The 20,790-nt window shown below is 38.7% G+C and overlaps 1 protein-coding gene across 1 annotated transcript in view; it reads left to right on the forward strand.

Moving 5' to 3' along the window:
- The window catches only part of SNX29 (sorting nexin 29), a 147,157-nt gene extending 138,464 nt beyond the window's left edge, over positions 1-8,693 (forward strand). Inside the window, exon 22 of the transcript XR_012625312.1 lies at positions 8,656-8,693. The gene's annotated coding sequence lies outside the window, so the exon portion shown is untranslated. The remainder of the gene's footprint in view (positions 1-8,655) is intronic.
- Positions 8,694-20,790: the final 12,097 nt, after the last annotated feature.

Raw genomic sequence — 20,790 nt, forward strand, 5'->3', positions numbered from 1 at the left:
TTGAGCTTGTGGTATTTTTGGAGTCTCTGTTGGATCACAAAGACCTGCTCTCCCCCAGTTTTTTAGAATTTGTCTGTCTGACAAATTCATCCTTACACAGTGCTTCAGCTCTGACTTTAACTAGTTCATTTTCGTATGAAGAATATTTTCATAATTAATTTTATTCCTGGTGGTGTTACATGTTGTTCACAAACCACTGAGGTACATCAAGGGTTTGTTTTATTCAGTGTCTGAGTTTTAAGTCATCAACTTTGCATGACATAAGCCTCTATAACAATTCCAACTGGCATCTGCCAGAGCTGTCAAATACAAGGCCTTTCTTTGGGAATTTTTGTTACTGTAAAATAGATTTCACATTCATATTACATAGCTTCACTCTATGAAAAATATTTACAGGTCAAGCTAATACAGCAAAAAAGAGTTAATCAGGTTAATACTAATTTTTAAATACCTAATTTTAATTTTTTTTTCATTTTTCCTCACTTGGTTCCCTATTTTTTTCCAGTGCTAATTCATCCATGAATTAAGTCGTTTTCACATGTGTCAAGTTCAGTGACAGTTTCTACATCTCAGTTTCTAGTAGGAAACTAAATTATGATTATTAATGTTCCCAATTTTATGTTATAAGAAAATTAATTTTCAGCAGTGGAGATCCCCAGGTGCCTTCCAAAGTGGGAATGTAGGCTTATAGAGAAGTAGGAAATGAAGTATCATTTAATATAGTTAAGTATCTTTCCAGCTACAAGTCAAAGCAGATAACACCTCAGACATTTGTAATCAGAAATATGTATCTTGTCTCCATTGATGCACACAAGCAAGTCTATTTCTTAACCGTAAGACTAAATAAAAAAAATCAGTGTGTCCTTTATGCTGTGCTATTTAAGCTGCTGAACAGTTTCAAGGATCTGCTTTTCAGATCAGATCTTTAGATATACATTAATACTTTGCAGCATACAATTTAGCTCTTCACTCAGATTTATCTTGAAGCAGCTTAAATTCTCAGTAGGCTTTTGTTTAATACAGTGATGGAACACACAGTTCTTTGTGCATCCAAAGTGATACGTATAGCTTCAAGCAGTTAATAACATGAGAGGCATTTTGCAGTGATGCTTTGATTTCAAACAATATATTAGATATAATTGGCATTTTTGGAAACCATCTGGTTGATATTTTTTAAGGATGAAAAAAAATGTGTGAATTGGCAAACAAGATACATCAGTACCTCTGAGTAGTTCTACTGTATCAGAAAATAGAGGGTAATTGGATACTGGAAAAAAAAGAAAACAAAAGAAAGCACACATTCTGACACATCAAGAAGCAACAGGAGTGAGGAATTCAATGTAGGAATGCATCAAAAAAACCCTTAAAAATTGTACTACATCAAACTGCTACCATATGTTCCATGATGAGATACAGCAAAGTAGATAATGTATCTGTAACAGATTCTGTCAGGCCATAGGACCCTTTGGATGTGTCAATAATTAACAAATAACATCTGTTGTCAACTGCTGTACTTAATCAGCATGGGCAAGATTCTCCTCCCTGCGTGACAGAGGTAGACTATGATATCCTGCTTTCCCTTAGTGACTGAAAATTTCTTTGACCACATCGCTTTATGCAGAACTCCTGCTGAGATGTAATTAATGGGAAATCTGGACGTGCAGAAACAGCAGAACACAGCTAGATTGGCAGTACAGTGCTGACTGAAAGTTTTGACTTCCCTTTGACTATTTTTTAAGATATGCTTTTCCTGACTGCCTTAATGCCCTACTGTGTATACAGATTACACTTTCAGAGTAGATGAGCAGCTTTTTCAGATACGCAGAGAGACTAATGATAGTCCACTACCCCATTTAAAGATGCAGAACAGATATGTTCTTGTTTTGTAGACAGTAGGAATGCAAAAAAATGTTAAGTCAGAACTTGTTAATTGTTTCCTTGGATACAGAGAAACTGTCAAATACAATGCACCTTGAGAACCACTACCAATATAAGGTAAATTGAAAGAGGGCAATTTAAGATCCTGAAGAAGTTCTTAACAGAGTTGAGTCTCAAAGCTTCTGGCAGTTGCAGTATTAATGGAAGTCTGCAGGTGCTGAGCCATTTATCCTCCCCATTTCTGAATCCATCCTGTTTTGAGAGCATCACAAGATTCCTCCAGACTAGAAGAATATTGGATGCATTGAAGTAGCTCTGTGCCCTTTAAGTGCAGTGGGTACAGAGAAATGGGGATTTGTAAGTCAAAGATCTGACCTTTCATTCATATCCACATGTTCAAGTAAGGGTTTAAATAGAAATCTTAGAAATCTTGTTCCAGAACAACAATTTGAAGTAATGAGATTTTCCTTTAATCTTCATTAGGATTCATTACACAGATAATATATGATTCATTACATAGATAATGCATAATCTAGTTAGTTAAGATAATGCTCAAAGTTCTCTAGTAGGAGGTGCTTCAGTTGGTAAACAATTTTCATAAATTTAAGTAAATTTGTTTAATCACAATTGGTTGCTGCTGCAGGTGTCGCTGTGCTGATGTAGTGTGACTTTTAAGCATCCGTTCTGCTCCTACTGGACTGGTCTTGGTTGCACAGAATAATTCAGTCTCAAAGTTTATCACTTTTCTCTCTCCCACTAAGTGTGATAACACAATACCAACTTAAAACAGTGACTTTAACTAAGACGTTATAGTATCAAGTCTATGATATCAAGGAGCTAGACAGTGTGCACAGTCCCATTTCGAGGAGCAGTGTTACCTTTGACTCTGATTACTCTCCTTCACCAACACAGGGAATTATCTTGCTTCTCTGTCCGATTCAATTGGATTAGGAAACATGTAGTCAAACACCTCTCACTGTTTTTGATCCGTGATTGAGAGTAAGTTAGGGCTGAGAATCCTCACTTCAGGTTTTTCTGCATATAGACTGTTCCGATATCATTTAAAGAACAGAGACCCCTTCCTGAGTTTCATATAAATACATTGTAAACATTCTCTCTTGTTGCTTGTTAGCTCATGAGAAGGTCACATCTAGACTTCTGCTGCCTTGGCTGTAAGAAGGGTGCTGAAGAGCTGAAATTGTCACTGAAGCCCACAGAGATGCATTTTTGGTTGCTCAAAAAGGAGGCACATAAAATATGGAAAACATTGTCTGACCTGACAATGTAATTCTATTTAAGAAACAGAAAATGTGCTGGATAATATATGCAGACACCTCTGTCATGAAGCCTCATGTGGTTTCACACCCAATTATGTGTGACCACCTTTGGTTACCATAGCAATTCTCTCTTAATTAGAAACTCACCCTCTGCTCATGGCCTGTTTGTGCTAAAGCATGAAATTCTGCTACACACTTAGGTGCTTTATTTATTTGTTTATATATTGACTAACTTGCTGTGTCAAATGACTTCCTTATGTAGTAGTACTCTGTCTATTTGTCTCAAACATTGATTGGACTTGTAAAATTACTCAATGTGTCCTTGACCCACTTTCAGTCTGTGTATAATGGGCAGGCAACACCACGAGAGAAGGTAGTGGTGTTGGAAGTGTTGATACATGTAATAGTATGATCAGGAGGTTGGAGGCAGGTCTCTTACTGCTACTCTGAGGTGCTCGCAGAAGGACTTTTTGTGAAATCTTCAGCCTGCATTCAGGCTCAAGTTGTTTTTATAACAGTTTCAAAAGAAAGGAGTTGCTACCCATATAAAAGTATTTGATAACGTATGAAGTTGGCTATATTTGTGTCTACCATAGGGTGGACAAAACACCACTGGGTGTTTTGATGACAGATATAAGGGATTTATTCCTGATCTTATAAAAATAAGATGAGGGGGATGAGAACAAGTTACCTGCAATGTTGAAGTAAATTCTAAAAGTTGGGCATCAGATCAGTGCTTGGGGCACAAGCTTGAAAGCAAAGGTTATGATCCTAAGCTTTCCCTCCTGTAATTCTGGGGAGAACAGAGACTCATAATTCTTGGAGTCCAGTCCAAGACTGTGGAATCACAAATCTGTATGGTTTCTGATCTGAGTGTAGAACCTCAGAGTACAAACACTTCTTTCTAAGATAAAACAAATCCCCAAACAAGATGCTACATCACAGATAATTTCTTTTGAGGGAACAGGACAAGTATAGAACACAATTCAGAAATGTACTGAGATAGTACATTGATAAGGCCAATATAAGAACTTGCTTAGCAGAACAGAATAGAAAAGTATAGGACAAAACAGAACTAATTCATGCAACAGGGTCCAGAGGGATTGTTTTTGAACTTTGGATATACTTCTAGCAGTTACTTATAACATTCAAGGAGACCAGTCCTTTAGTCTTTAATCTGAAGTTCTTGGGCTATAAGAGGTTCAGGATTGCACTTTGAAAATGTATTTGACGTAAGATATGAGAGGACTGAGAGAGAGAACGTGAAACATTCAGCTTAAAACAAAAGATTACCCCATCTGCTGTCTTTCACAAAGACTTCTTTTGTATGTCATGACACACAGCGAGAGAGGGTAGCTTTAGCATTTATGTAAACTGGTCAGCCAGGTTTGAGGCCAATGCAATGTGGAGAAATTTTCACTTACTGTATGCTATGAAGCTCATATAAGTGCTAATATTATATCTTACTAATGTATATCATGCTGGATAGCAGAAGCAAGACTAGTCTTGCCTTTTGCCATACAATATATTGCACTGTGTCTCTGGATTCTTGTTTAATATACATCCTGCTCACAAATGTCGCTGTTACCTATGAGCAGGACCAGACAAACAACAGCAAAAGAAATCCAAACCAATTTCAGCCATGTGGTCACTTTATGGAGGTTAGGAGATGTCAGTCAGGTGATAGCTGAGCTCTCTCAACTTTTATTTTTTTATTTAATGCTTTCTCCCAGTTTAGGCTTAAATCCAATACTGAAACTCAAAATACTAGATTCAGAACTGAAATGCAATTGTTAATTTCTTTGAACATTTCTGGCATAGCAGAAATGGTGTTTTTAATTTAATCTATCTGAAAACATTCCTTAAACAAGTAATAAATAGTTCTTAAGAAGCACAAATAAATTGGGCAGTAGGCATGTATCTTTAATTACAATTTTAGCCTTAACAACTGTTCTTGAATCAACTGCACAGCAGTATTACCGTAAGAAAAACAGCCTGGTTTAAAATCTAATGTCACAGTGCAGTTGATTAAGGTAAAAAGAGATTATCCAGCAGTCAAAAGCTTAACTGAGTACTAAGGAGAGCAGTCAGCACGTATACACGTAAGTTTGCCAACATTCCCAGTATAAAACAAATGACTCGTTATATGGTATCTCTGTTGTGCCTGGATTTTGATTTTCTATGAGTCATCTCTTGATTTACTGAAATAGAATAAGATGAGTAAGAGAGTCAAATTATAGGGGAAAAAGTCTGCAAGCTGCTTAATGTCCAGCACTTACAGAGAAGAATGATTATTCAACTTCTCTGTGTTCTTTATTGGCTCTGAATTTCACATCAGATTCCTCCTGCCATTGGATTTCTCCTACAGGGAGGAGTTTTATAAAAAGCTCATGAATAACCAAGGTGTCTTCGGTATCGCATAGACTGTAATAGTCTTCCTCCTTTCTGATTACTGAATTTGTATTCATCTATAACTGCAAAATTGCATCACATGTAACACTGTAAAGGTATATAGCATGTCTATATAATGAAGGGGATAAAAGCAGTTTTCTATTACCACCACATTAAGTTGGGATTGGATTTTGCATTATGAATTACCATTTTATTGCACATATTGCTGAACAGGAATGTAATGTTCCATTTAGATGTAACTGCACTGGAATGTGAGAGAATTTTAAATATTTGAATAAGGGAAGAGGAGGGTGAAAGAGGAGGAGGAGGGAGCATATCTAACATTTTTAGTTTTGTAGGTTGTCTTCAATGTATAGGATCCTACAATCGTCATGCAGAAGTTTTTCTCTCAGAGGTAAAAAACTACGCAGTACCTTTGACAATAGCTATCATCAGGGACAGTTTGAAAAATCCTTAATTGCAAAATTCAGAAAAAGAAATAGCAACAGTGTCCCACAGAGAAGTGTCAAACATGAGAAATGTCTGGCTGTGCAAGGGTTGACCACATACAGATACAGTTCTAAAGCGGTATAAAGCCATACTACAGAGATATATTCTTAAGACTGAAGCTTTTCCTTGAGACTCATTCTTTTTAAATTATTTAGAGTATAAGGATCATCAATAAAATACCAAATAAGTTATATCCTCAAGAACTAATGCATAAGTGGTAATGCTAATGTTGTAGTTTTATAGTATTTAGTTCGAGATAAGCTAGTGTGAAACGTAATTTTTTAAAATAACAGTTAATAATTTACCTTTGCTTTGATTTGTAAAATCTTTGTCTATTTGTGTTTCAACTGTTCATTGTTACATAACTGTTCCCTATGGTCTATGAAAATCAAGTTCAGTCTGAGGTTAAGTTGTACCTTGTCAAAGCAGGGATGTGACCTGGTATGAACGACTCGTATGACTCCATTTGTTTTCCTGCTTTGTAAATCTTTTGACTCTGTGTACATGCATGCGTAGGAAGAGGAGAGCAGATGTGAGGGAAAGGTCAGGGATGCTGTGAAGTCTGTGAGGCTTTCCTTTTACTTCCATAAGATTTAGATGCCTCCTTAGTGCAGATACATAGAAATATTCCTCAGTGAACATTAATGTTGTTTATTTTAAGCAAAGTATAAACTAGAAAAGAATGGAAAAGTACAAATGCACGTACCAAATTACATCTAAATCCAGTATTGACCCATTGTCATAATATTCAACTGACAAGAAGAAGGTTCCCTCACATATAGACGTATCTTCTATATCCATATCAAAGAACTGAATATCTGAAACAACATTGAAAATGGGAAACTGAAACAATTTGTGTGACAAAAGATCCATCCTTACCACTAATACAAAATCATACATGTAAAAATAGAGAGTTTAAAAATCACATGTTCTAGATGAAAGAAAATAAATGTTATTGATTCTTTTTGTATTGGGGGAGTTAGCTTCTGAATTGTGCCAGGTTACAGGGGCACTCAGTATTATAATCAAGTGTCCCTACATGGTCCAGTGCCGTACCAGGCAAGAGATCTGAATTTGATCCCTAAAACAGTATAGCTCAGGGACATCCTGTCACAGCTCTTCTGCTTCCAGCATTTTCCCTCTGAATCAAATCTGCCATCAGTTCCCTCCTGTAGAAATAGAAGGCATGTATTCTATAGACTCCTTCATTCTTCTGTTCCTCCTGAAGAAGTGAGTTAGGAGTTCCTTGAGGCTATGTGTTTGTATGTATAATATCTCTCATGTGCCTTACCTGCCTTTGCTAAAATCTTTGGGGGTGATAGAACTGTTTCCTTTAAATATCTATGATGGAAATGGATGGTGGGAGGCAAGTCTTTCTTTTTAAAGAAATTTTTCATACCTACTTGTGTTTTTAAAAAAGTCTCTCTCCTGTGTATATTAGATTACAGCACAGTTTGTTTTAAAAATTTAGGGCTCTTTAACTTCTAGGGATTGTTGGAATAACTCTCTCTCCTTTGCCTCTATCATTACATATTACTCACAAAGCATCATCTATATGAGAAACATTTGCTTAAATACAAAGATCTTCCTTGACCAGAGGACTTCACATTGTAGAAAAGCATCTCTTGCAACATCATTAATATGACCATTAAGATCTTAACTGGTAATAACATTATCTACTGAGAAATTTTGGCTTCTGTTACTCGTTCAGAATTGCACCTTTTGATTTACATTGATGATAATAATAATAATAATGGTGCTTTAGCATTTATGGAGTTCCTTGTATTGCACCGGAGGATTCAGTTTTAGTAAATTACAAAGTTTTGCCAATGCACTAGAGAACAGAGAAAAAAAATGCTTCTTTGTGACTGTACATCTTTTGTTAGATTTTAGTAAAGTAAATCATGTTGAGTTTGACATTATAACAAATGGTAATCCTTTGAACAGTTCAAGTTATTATGTTCTATTAGCTATAAAAAGGGATAAACAGTGATCATTTTCCCATTAAAGGTGGGTTAGCTGAGGCTGTAATGGAGTACATAGTATTTTAAGATCAATGCCACCATAGATTAACTGTACCATATATTGAGAGACACTGAAAAGGATTCCCAGTACATGGTTTCTCCATATGTGCCACATTCTGATGACAGGTACACAGGAAACACTGTCCATGGACTGAGCCTACAGCTCCTCTCCATAGGCTACCTCACAGGAAAAAAAAAAAAACAGAGTAGCTTTGTCTAAGGCATAGCCCAAGGTGACTGGCTGCTGTGACTCTTGCTCTCTGAGTTCTCTTTGTCTCATATTTGTTAGCTTCCTTTTGTGTGTAGGTTAGAGCTTTACATGGACTTTCAATTAAAGAAACAAGGGGAAAAAAAAAAAAAAAAAGCCATGCAATTGATTACCTTTATTCTGGTGTCAAAAACTTTCCCAGAGTCAAAATTTATTTTCATATTTCCATGTGTATTTTAGACTTGTTTCTCTGCATCTGGCAAACATAGATGCCAATGGATCATTTTAGAACTGGGTATTGTCTGATGCTTTTCTCTCTCTGGTGTCTGGTTTGTGCTTACCTTATTCATATTTTCCTTTGTTTCAGACTTGCATTACACAGCTTGGGAAACAATTTGACTGGCCTGCTCACTGGCTGAGAAGCAGTGCATACTGGCTGTCTAGCAGCTGGCAAGTCATCTCAAGAATACCTGTTCTGGAAGGAAACAGAAAAGGTTGTTATTGTATCCTTTGAAAGGAAGGCTGGTATCAGACAAGTGTTTGCATGGCACTATCATTTTGTGCTAGTGCAAGAAAGCAAAAATGTGCTTACACATGGACAGTGAGTGGGAGAGATTCTGCTACAGACTACAACTGGGCATAGGCAGTTGGGGAGACATTGTTCTGGAGGGAAGAGGGAAAGGACATTGGATGCGTAAGTCACGGAACAGATGACATATAGCCTAAAGTAAATAAAAGAAGGTCTTTCAAACCCACTTCCTGAAGAGTATGTTCATTATGAACATATATGCCAGTTTTCCTTCTATTCTCAAGGAAACAGCAAATTTTTATGAATGGAGAGAAAAACCTAGTTTTGACCTAATGAAAATTGAAAGACAATTGAGAGTAAGCTTGAACATTCCAGGAACATTTAATTGAAAAGGGCAAGTGGGGAGTCCGTGGAGAGCCACAGTTGTTGCTCAGGTGATGTTCCCTCATCTGCAGATCAGAAATCTCCTAGTAGTCGATTAGTAGAAGGATGGAAATAAAAACAAACATCTTTCACTATTCTGTACTAAAGTTGTGCCTGAAAAAAAAGGCACTGAGACTTTCACTGTGAAATCTGTGCAAACATATTTCTCCTCCAGTGCGCAGTTGGCAGAAGGTATTTCCAAGGAGATTTAGGAACCTATTCATGTTCTGAGGTTAAGCACACCTCACTGGGAACATACACCATGTACTGCATGGCAGCAGACATGAATGGCATGAAAAGAGTAATTCAGGGAGAAAAGTTGATTAATCAGCAGTCAGACAATTTGAGAGTAGAGGCCACTGGCATAAATAAATGAAAGCAATTTACATATGTACCTAAAGAACATAGTATGAGATTCCCATTTGTGGTGTAACCTACTACAGAGGCTTTTTAGTGTGAAAGAAAGGCATCAGAAGCAATTCTGAAACATATAAAGCTGACTTCTGTATAATGCCCCTCCAAAAAAACCCATGTGAGAAAACAAAGCATCAGTAAAGGATATTGTAAAAAAATATTAAAGCAGAAAACCTGTTATGTATTTAGTTCAATATTTACAAAAAGGCTTATGCTCCAGAATTACATTCAAGCAGTAAAACTGTGGGACTTCATTGTCTCCCACTATTCTTAATCTTTGTAATTTAAGATACATTAAACCCCTCCAAAAAACCCTTATTCAGGTGGTGAATTCAGATGTTATTCAAGATAGTGAGTTATACTTGAAAGCATTCATAAACTGCATGAAGCAAAATGGACTTTACTTCAGCATAAGAAATGGATGCCTTTCCCCATGAAGAACTATATAAAAATAAAATCAGAACCTTTCATCCATTTTTTGTATTCCACAGGTCACCTTATAAATAAAATTAATACAGTACTAGTTGTTGATGGAGATTTATAAAAATGAGCTCCATTATTTATTTGTTATGGTGATGGTGAAAAGCACATATAATGGCTTCTGCTTGAGATTCTTGCATTTTCATCTTCATGAAACAGTATTTTTTGCTTTTCATATTAAGCAAAATGGCCTACTGTGGCAGGTGCACCCACCCAGTGAAAATAGGGCTTCTTGGCTGCTGAAGTGTAGCAGCTATTGATTGTCCCTATTCTCAGGGCTTCACGGTAGTTGGGGCCTTTGGCCAATGGGAGCTGCTATTGACCACAGATCAGATTGGGCTGGGTATAAATGGAGTCCCTTGCAGGAGCTGTTTTGAGCTAGTCCTCCCCCTGGAGCAGTATGCTGTGGTCTAGGACTCTCTCCTTGGGTTGGGACACCATCCAAGGAAACACCTTGAGGTTACTTGGATCGGGATGCTGCCCTGAGAATTTCCTCGAGGTTGAGAGTCCTCGTTGTTAGGTGAGTGATAAAGCGTTTTGGATTGTCATCAAACCCTAGGAAGTTGTGCTTTGTTCTGCATTTGGGATTGTCATTAAACCCTAGGACATTGTTCTGTTCTCCTCTCATGGGTATTTGAACCTGTAGTTGAATGATTGTGGAGGGCTAGTTAATTGTGTGGATAATAGATCTTTAAATTTTGGTGGTTGGTTGTTTATTTTGAGAGCCTCTGTAACACCTACTTAATTTTGAGACAAGTTTTCAGAAAGTGAAATAGATGCATTCAACAGTTGCGTAAATTCTGTAAGATTCAAACATCTCACAAAAATCAAAGTCCATATTGTAAAAATACAAAATAGATACATATTAGAAAAAATATGGCTTAAAGTCTTTAGTTTTTAATGCATTATGAAATACAAATCAGATACATATTATCCAATATGCAAGATTTGGTAATCATATTAAGAATTCTAGCTTCACACCAATAAAGACTCAATCTATAATTAATTTTAGTAAAACAGCATGATGTGTATATTAATATTTTAATATAGTAAGTGCTCGGAGAGACAAAGGAATGTAATTTTGGTAGGCAAAGATATGGAGATACTACACTTGCTGGCCAGATCTTATCTCCCCTTGGGGTCCTGATTTTGTAGCCCATTAAGGACATTCTTAAGTTTTGTTCCTATGAGAGAAGGCACTTAAACTCAACCTGAACTTTAAGATAACACTTTTGTGTTTTTTCCAGGCATGGTTCCTCTTTCGAATTTTTGAGTTATTTCAGTATAGGATTATCTGGCTAGGGAAGTAATGGATGTTTCCAGGCAGTAAGAGATCTAATGAGCCAGGTTCACCTAGACCCACATGTTAGTACAATTCTACCCCTCCTTCCCTCACCCCCAATTTGATTTTATACTGAGTACAGTGAAATCTTTTACCCAAAGAGCAAGGCAAGGCAAGACAGGATGGTAGATTTGATGGCCTTTGTACTGTCAGGAAAACTTCTGCAAGGAACTGGAAGTAGCAGTAGTAGCCACAGTGGAGGAGCCACATCCCTGCCATTTATATTTGAATTACAACTTGAGTTACAAACTTAGAAAATGCCATAGTTGAGTGACTCAAAAGAGAGCTCTAGGAGTGCTCAGAACAAGAGGAGCATGTTATAATTATGGCTGGTATGCATAAAAATTGAGAAAAACTGAACTGTAGAATTCAATCAGTCTGCGTAAACCAAAAATTGCCTTGAGCAAAAAAACTAGAATAACTTCCACATTAGGGAGCTTAAGCTATAATTTAGCAAAGTTAAAATTCATGTAATCCTATCATCCTTTATAAAATAATGAAATTAATATTGTTTGAGAAAATAAAAAGTTAATCAATATCGCACCTATGAAAATTAGTACTATTCCCACAAATAAGATCAGCCAAAGGCAGCATGTACATCTTAATCAGGGAACACAAAAGCAAGAGCTCTGGGGGGAACCTGGAGTGGTTGTCTAGGAAACAACAACAGAAAAAACAGTCTATGAATACTGCTGTTAACAAGCAGTCAAGGTTCACGCAGACAGTGCAACTTTGCAAGAGGCAAATTCTGAGAATTAGAATCTCTTCTGAGAATTCCCAAATAACATAAAGTTTTTGAAATGTTGCATAATTTAGACAGACAGGTGTGATTCAACAAGCAAAAAAACCTGAAGCATTGTAGATAGCCTGAGCTAATCACCACACCTTGCATACAAATTTTGCATTTTTATGAGCGGGTGATTTTTCTCAAACCATCTTCACTCCACAGGTAAATAAACACTGATGAGAGTCTGACACTGACATATTTATTGTAGGTGTTAAATCTGTGCATGGCACTTATAAGGCAATATTGAGAGCCAGCACATGGTATTGTACTTTCCCCGTTGAAACAGGTTGGTGGGATAAGGTACCAGCAAAACATGATTAAAATGTATATATTTGCTTGGTTTTTAATTTCATGCACATCTTAGCTTTCTGCAGATCAATCTGGACTGTCAGACAACTGTGACACATCATATCCTTTTATATCAGATGCCCTTGGGTTTTGTTCCAGTCAATTATTGGTTTTACTTGTGAAAGGCAAATTGAAAGTTCATGAACAAAAATTGAATCTGCAAATTATCTTACCATCCTCAATATCTGCAGTATCCAGGAGTCAGCATTAAAGGGTGAACTTTGTAAATTGCCTGGTCAAACAAGACAAAAGTGTTTGTTTATTTGTTTTTTCCCTTCCAATTTGCAGCAGGACAGTATTATAGAAAGTTAAATTGAAAGTGTTATTGATTGCAACATTTTTGATGCCATGTTCTTTGACAGGTATTTTGGATCAGAGCTATTGGTACCTGAAAAGAGTCTTTTGACTGTAGTCAAGAAACAGTTACCTATGTGATATTGCACAGTGAGTGATCTTCTTTCTGAACAGCAGGCGTGTGTGTTATCTCCATGGCACAGGAGGAAAGGCCATTATGATAAGGGGTGATCAGTAATGCCAGTTTCCCTGACGCGTTTTCTGTCATCTTCCTGAATTTCATCTCCTCTTGGATACCTGTCGACCATCCCAGCCTCATGGAAACAGGCACTAAGCAGGGCTGAAATTTGAATACAGCAACAGCAGTGTAGATCTATCAGTCTTGTGGATGTTTAGAAAACACAGGGATGGTATTTTCAGAGTCCCTGTTAGCAGTCATTTCAGATGAGCTCTGAGGCATTTCTGCCCAGACACAGGTGGTATTTGGCTTGTGTGAAGTCAGGAGCATGCAGATGGGTGAGCTTCTTCCAGCCCTGATCCCTGCAGGCAGCTGAGCCCTCCCTCAGGTGTCTGAAGGAGGCTCATGTGCCCTTCACCCACTCTCTTTTCCAGCTGAAATAAAAGTTTCAGTCTTTGTCTACAAGCTTTTCTCTCTGCACAAAGCATCTGCCACCTTCTTCGCAGCAGAGAAATTTTCTCCTCTGAAAGGTCACCTCAGCTCCCAGCCACCACCGCTGGCTGCCGATCAGGGTTTCTGTGGAAACTTTTCCTTATTCATCAATCTAAAGTCTTCCCATACTTTCTTCCCGCAGGGTACCTTTCTCTGGCAACCTTCTCTAAATTAAAACTTGAGTGACTTTTTTTTCCCTGGTTGAATACCTGCTCCACCCTGCAGCAGTTAACAGTGACTGACAGCATTTTCCACACCCAACTGTCCCCCTGCCCAGCCCCACACTGCACGGCCACTTTAACCGCAAATGGTGTCAGGGCTGGAGGTGCCACTACAAACTGAGCCGTGGGGAGCAGGCAGCCTCCAAAGAGGCTGCAGACTGTGGTGTCTTCTGTGTAAGTACCTCCAGAAAAGAGGCTTAAAGCAAATTCCAAGGCTGCCTCCTCACAGCACCTCACAGATGTTGTGGGGGTGTGTGTGGGGTACCTGCATTTCCTTCCCAACTGACCTGGTGTCATCTCAGTGGTGCTCAGGTTTCTCTCACAAGTGGCCTGGTGTTGTGCCGGGGGTGCCTGGATTTCTCTCACAAACAGGTGTTTCCAACACCCAGTGTCAGCCAGCTATGCCCAGCTGTGCCCGAGGGGTGCCAGCCGGGTGGTTTCTAGAACCATCTGTGGGCAGCACTGAGGGCTCAGGCCTGCTCCGAGTGCCTCAGTGGTGCCTTCGCCCGTGCCTGCTGCTGGTGCTGCCCTTCCCCTGACCTCTTCTGCCCTGGAAGACATTAGTATGAATTTTTTTTTTTTTAAAAAAAGAACTTTTAGCCCTGACTCTTGAGTTGCCCTAGGGTCACCCCACCATGGGATATAGAGCTATACATGCAAAAACACATTTTGGGAAGCAGTGAACTGATGCTGATCGGTGCATGGCATGTCCTGTCCCCAGCATGCTGCTGCTGGCCAGGGTGGACAACTGTTTGGCTTTGGCAGAATGCACCAGATGTTTAATGCCTGTCTATTCAATGGGAAATGCCACAAGGCTCTTCACTGCTCAACTCTTTATGGTATTTCCCTTATGGTTGCCTTGCTTCTTTTGTTCTTTGCAAATTAAATGAGGAAGGAACTCGTGAATTAATAGAGGAGGAGGTGTCAAAATGTAAATGATTTTTTTTTGCTAGTATTTACTCAATTTGTAACACTTGTCACTGAGGGAAGTAGTATAGTTACTCATAAAAGAAAAATCCTGTGACTTTTAATGCAAGAATCAGTGAGGCAAAAGGTTCTGGAGGAAGCCTGCCGTTTTCACCACCTCAGGGAGATCAACAAAGTTACCCTTTGTACCTAAGTTGTAGTGAGTCCTGGGCTTTCACTGTTCATGTCATTAGCTCATTTGCAAAGGGTTCACTTCCTCTTACAAAAGTCCATAGCAAAATAGTTGAATTAACTTCATTTGAAACTTATAGTCACTTCTCATTTCTAAATATGTATTTGTGCTATTGATGGAAACCCTCAAAAAGCTTGGAAACCATCTAAACCTCTTAGCTCTTCAAAATTAAGCTAGAATCCTTCGTCCTTTTTCTTTCTATCCAGCCCATGTTATAGACGGGATGATCTTTTGTCTTTGAGTGTATTTGTTTGTCCCTTGGTACTTTACTTCAGCAGCACTCACCTGCCAAATTAATCTTAAATGAAGTTTGCAACCATATATCTGAAGTTTCCAGGCCTCAGAAAGTACTTGATTTGTGGTATGGGACAGGATTCAATTCGGTTATAATTTTTAATACAAGTTTACGTAACAGCCCTTCATAATTCTTAAGCCAATTACATCTATCTGCTTGCAGACTACCTATCATATGTGGTTTCAGTTAATTGTATAGCACCCTGTCAAGCTGGTAAATACAATTGTCCTCAACTTTTGATAGAATAGAGAAAGACAGACGTGAATGACTTTCCTGGAATGACAGATAGGACTGCAGTAAGAGTATGGTCTTTATATGGATAAAGAGAAAGTCATTGGCAGGGCAAGGAAAAGAATTTATGAATACCATTTCCTAATCCTTCACTCTAACCACTAAACCCTGTTGTCATTAAGATCTCAAAAACAGAGCATATTGTTATTCCTAAACTGTGATAGTGTATTTTTATTCAAGGTGTGCATCACATATTGTAATGTATTGTGGAAGATGTTGACAAAGCAGAATTTCTTAAAGGAATGACAACCTATCATGTGAAGGCTGCTTTATTTACAGTGTCTGTGACTCAGTGGACTGATGACACTGTCACTTGTTGGAAGTTATAAGTGGAAACGACTACAGGTGTCTAGCTTCCCAGTCATACGCAAGGAAAGTGCTATCTGGTAATAGGAAATTATATAACTACGTAAGCACATAATTTTTTACACAGCCTTGGAAGCAATTTTTCCCCGTTGTGAATTTTGTACACCTGTTTCTTTATTGGGGCAAGCGAAATATGCATCAGAAACAGGTAAATGTATATTTGGTCTGTAAATTTCTATAGGAGAAACACTGGGAGAAGTCTGACCCTGACCTTCTTTCATTGTGAAGGGTTTTGGACAGCTTCTGCCTTTGAAAAAAGGAATACAGAATTCCTCTGAATGTGAAGTGAATGAAAAACAATCTCTGTTTGGACTATGAAGAGTTACTTAATTAGTTCTCAAAACATGTCAGAGAACAGAACTCTCCAGTGTCTGCAGGAAAATGGCCTAGAACATCTTTCATAGCTTGTCATTTTCTGGTGATATGCAGCATAATAGCTGTGGAACAAGAGGATCTCGCATGGTTCAGGTTCCTGGTGTCTGTTAATAGCAGTGATTTTAAAAAAACACCTCACCAAAGCAAACAAACAAACAAGAATCCCCCATTCCTGTGCTAATTAGTGAGTGGCATACTGCAAATCAGCAAGATAACTATGGCTGCTTTAGTTAAGAAAAAAGTGTGGTGAGGGTGCAGAGAAGTCAGATAGGGAGATAACCCTCACATAAAACTAAATATTGCATTTAAAAAAGATACAGTGAGTACAATATTAGTCTCTTTTGCTTTTAGATGTGGGAGGATAATTCATCCATTATGATTCAGGGAGCAGAGACAGTCACAGGCCATATTTTCTCATTGAGTATTGATGGGATGTATTTGTACACATTGGTTGCGAGTGTTTTGGATCATTATAGCTACGCCTCTTGTGAAGTGTAGGTGTTTGCATTCCTGACTTTCACAGAGCTGTGAGGGTTTGGAAAAAACAGTCTCTGAGCTAGCTTGTTGAGTGTGCATGTGTACAGCTTTCTTTAGCAGAACCAGGAATCTTTGCCAAACTCTCGGGTAATGAATGAGCTTGATGAAAGTAGAGGATGTAAAGGTAGATGAATGCATGTTTCTTGAAGGTTAGCTATAGGAAAGTTCAGGGCTTCAAGCATTCGTGATTGGGTTCTGTGCATATTTATCATGGGCAATTATTGGGTATATCTCTGCTACCTTTGAAGTGCTGTGTCCTGATTCACAGTAACTCAGGACTGTATGCTTGTTTTCTTCCTCATTCTCCTGTGTGAAGATAAAGGTTGTGCCCTTCCTATAAAGATCATGGAAAGGGTAATTTTCCCCTCTGGTTTTCCTTCTGTACTGCTAAATTAGAGACACTGGGATGACTCCTCTGTAGAAGACACAGCTCCACCTCTTATTTCCACACTTTCTATACATAGAAAATCCACTTTTCAGTTTCTGTGGGAGCTTGGGGAGGTTTCTTTAGTGTTTGAAAATTAAACGCCATTTTCTTTTCCTCATGAGAGGACCCAGCTTGAGCTTTTGGCTGCAGTGGGAAGGAAGGAGAACAGTGCTGTGAAACATTCAGGGCAGTCATCATAGCCTCTTGATGGATGTTTCTCCAGTTGTTCAGTCAACAGCACTATTCAGGATCATTGCCCAGACCCCACGTTTGCATGATTTCATACCTTCAGAGTCACTTTTCAAATTGGTTTAAGCACAGAGGGCGACTGAGAACCACACAACGTTCACGTACTCCTTCCCCCTCAGGGATGGGGAGAAAAAAATAAAAGGTTTGGTGATTGAGACAAGGACAGGGAGAGATGACTCACCAATTATGGTCACAGGCAAAAGACAGACTTGACTGGTGAAGAAAGACACCACCACCACTAATTCACCAATCAAACAGAGTAGGACAGTGAAAAAATACAACCCCATCTTAAAAACACCTTCCCCCCCACCCCTCCCTTCTTCCCAGGCTCAGCTTTGCTCCCGATTTCTCTACTTCCTCTCCACCCCAGCAGTGCAGGGGGCAGGGGATGAGGGTTGAGGTCAGTTCATCGCTACTTGTTTCTGCTGCTCCTTCCACCTTAGGGGGAGGACTCCTCACACTCTTTCCCTGCTCCAGTGTGGGGTCCTTCTCACAAGAGACGGTCCTCCATGAACTTCTCTGACATGAATCATTCCCACAGGCTGCAGCTTTTCATGAACTGCTCCAGCATGTGTCCCTGCCATGGGCTGCAATCCTCCCAGCAACAGTCTGCTCCAGTGTGGGCTTCCCTCAGAGTCCCGGCCTTCTTCAGGCACAGCCACCTGCTCCAGCGTGGCATCCTCCATGGGCTGCAGGTGGGCATCTGCTCCACCAGTGACCTCCATGGGCTGCAGGGGGGTGTCTGCTCAGGAACACCTTCCTCTCCTCCTCCTTTCTTCAACTGATGTCAGTGTTTGCACAGGTATTTCCCTCACAACTCCTCCTCCTCTCAGGTTCCCCTTCTTAAATATGTTATCACAGAGACGCAGCCACCCTCGCTGATTGGCTTGGCCTTGGCCAGAGGCAGGTCTGACTTGGAGCCAGGGAATCTCCTAGAAGCTTCTCACAGGAGCCACCCCTGTAGCCCTCTCCCCTGCTACCAAAACCCTGCCACACACAAACTCAGCAGTTACCTAGCCTGAATTTTAAAAAGATAGGGCATAAACAGAAGCAGACCTACTGTCCCTTGTCTGTTACTATCAGAAAAAAGGTATAAGTAGACCATGGAGACCAGGAATTGTAATTAAATTTGGTGGTTTTTCTAGATTCTTTAGCTTTTACAGTTACTGAGGTGATTCTTATTGAAGAAGTCTCTAGACTTTCATCTTCTTGTAGGGTTTATCTTCTATGTGTTTGGAGTCAGTGTGAGTGGGATTTCACAAATATGTCTGTTGTTAGCCTTTGGACACCACATTTCTTAGACTTTTCATTCTTGCTGCAGTTAGTTGTAGTGGAGATTTCATTCTCCTTCCTCTTTGCGGTCCTGTAGAGCTTTAATGTACTGTTTCTGCAGTGCTTTGTCACTTTGGTCTTTTCTTACACTAGGAATATTTTCCAAGCAGTTCTGGAATAGCTAATACTGATTTAATTCTGACACTGTTGGTAATGAACACCTTGTTTAGATAGATTATTTGATCATAAAGCTGCAGAACAGAAATACTCACATATTATTTCTTATAAAAGAAGTTCAGGTCTTTATAGAGTTCTTTTTTTTTTTTTTTTTTTTTTTAACCTGTGTACACACTTCCAAATATTAGGTTTTCTAAACTGTGAATTATACAGGGTAGCAAGCTTGCCATTAGCTCTGTTTGCTTGTTTTTCAACAGTAAATAGCAAGCTAAATATTAAACTGGAAGTGGCAAACAAGAATTGTAAAGTGAGAATATGTGATGCAAACTCTGGCTTCTGGGGAAGTGGAAGGAAAAAGGGAAGAAAATCAAATATCCAGATTTCCCAAATGTACATTTAAACTTCCCCTTGTCTGTTTGAATGTATTGTAGAATATAAATCTCTATTACCTCATATTCCTTTGCCTTTCTAACTGCCTTGCTTTTTTATGGCACATGCTGGATTCAAATTAAGAGTAAGCTTTGTGACTCCTCTAATCTTTTATTTCATATTTGCATATAAACAGTAAGTATACAGCCCCAAAAGGAATGCAGATACTGCATCTATGTCATAATCAGTATTAAGACATTTAAGAAAAAGGGAAAATGGATTTATGGTTTGCTATAAAACATTTTATTGAAACAGCTATTTATCACTGTAGATATTAATTCAATGTTGTAGTCAGCTGAGTGGTGTTTTTGGAGACTGCATACTAGGGATGAAAAGAAATAAGCCTTCCTTTTGTCATAAGGGAAGCTTACGACAAAAATGGACTGTCTTGCTTTGTACTGTATCTACTAAGTTAGTAAATCTGATTTGCTTATTCATCTGTGTAGCAGTTATACTGTAAAATGTTTTCATCCATTTCACAAAATGTTGATAGTTTAATACTACAAGGTCTTGCAGTTCCTGTTCTCAGAACAGTGTAGGGTCAAGGAGACTCTTGATGTCTTCTTAACATTATTTCCATATTCTTTAAATGCTTTGCAAGTTTATACAAGTCTTACTTGGGTTTTCCTGGTTTTAAAAAAAGAATCTCATCCTCAAGAAACTTCACGTTCTCTTTCAAATTTCTTTTAAGATGAAGTAACAAAAATTAGGAGTCTCCCTCAAGGAATTTCCCTTTAGTTAAAAAAAATTCTTACAAGAATTATTTTTTGACAGGCTTTTTCCCCAGGGCTTGTTAGCTGTACAGAAATCTGAGTAGGTCTGGTTATCCTATGAGGGTTGTTTTTCGTGTCTTAGACTTTCCAAACTGCTTACTGCCTGTGATAGACCTTCTAGACTTTGCATCTTGTAACACTTTTGTGGTGAAGTTACTGGGAAAATACTCCTGCAAGATACATTTTTTTAATGCAACTTCAGTAAATGCTTACTGGTGAGTATGCTAATTTAATTTCGTTGTGTAGATCCACCACCTGGGGAATAATGAAACCCTGCAGTGCGGAAGAGAGACAATAACACTTTACTGTTCGTCATTTCTCTGTCCATTCCTTGGGAGTTCTGATGTTGATCATAACACCAATAACAGTAAAAATGCACAGGGGATCTTGTTGGGTGACTATGCAGTAGCAACCCTGTAGTCTTTGTTTTCCATTTGTGCCACTGAGATCTTGTTTCTCATGGCAGTTGTATTAGGAGTTGAATGGGAGAATCTTATGCTGCACTGCACTGTCCTTGTGTTTTTCTTAAGCATCTGAATGCAGTCCCCCTCTGCTACATGAATTCTTATGTAGAAAATAACTTCACTGTTCATTGAATCTATAACTGTTGCATTTTTCTGGAAAGCATCTTTGACATGTAGCGG

The sequence above is a fragment of the Strix aluco genome, chromosome 15 (assembly GCF_031877795.1).
Source record: "Strix aluco isolate bStrAlu1 chromosome 15, bStrAlu1.hap1, whole genome shotgun sequence".
Classification (NCBI taxonomy): Eukaryota; Metazoa; Chordata; class Aves; order Strigiformes; family Strigidae; genus Strix; species Strix aluco.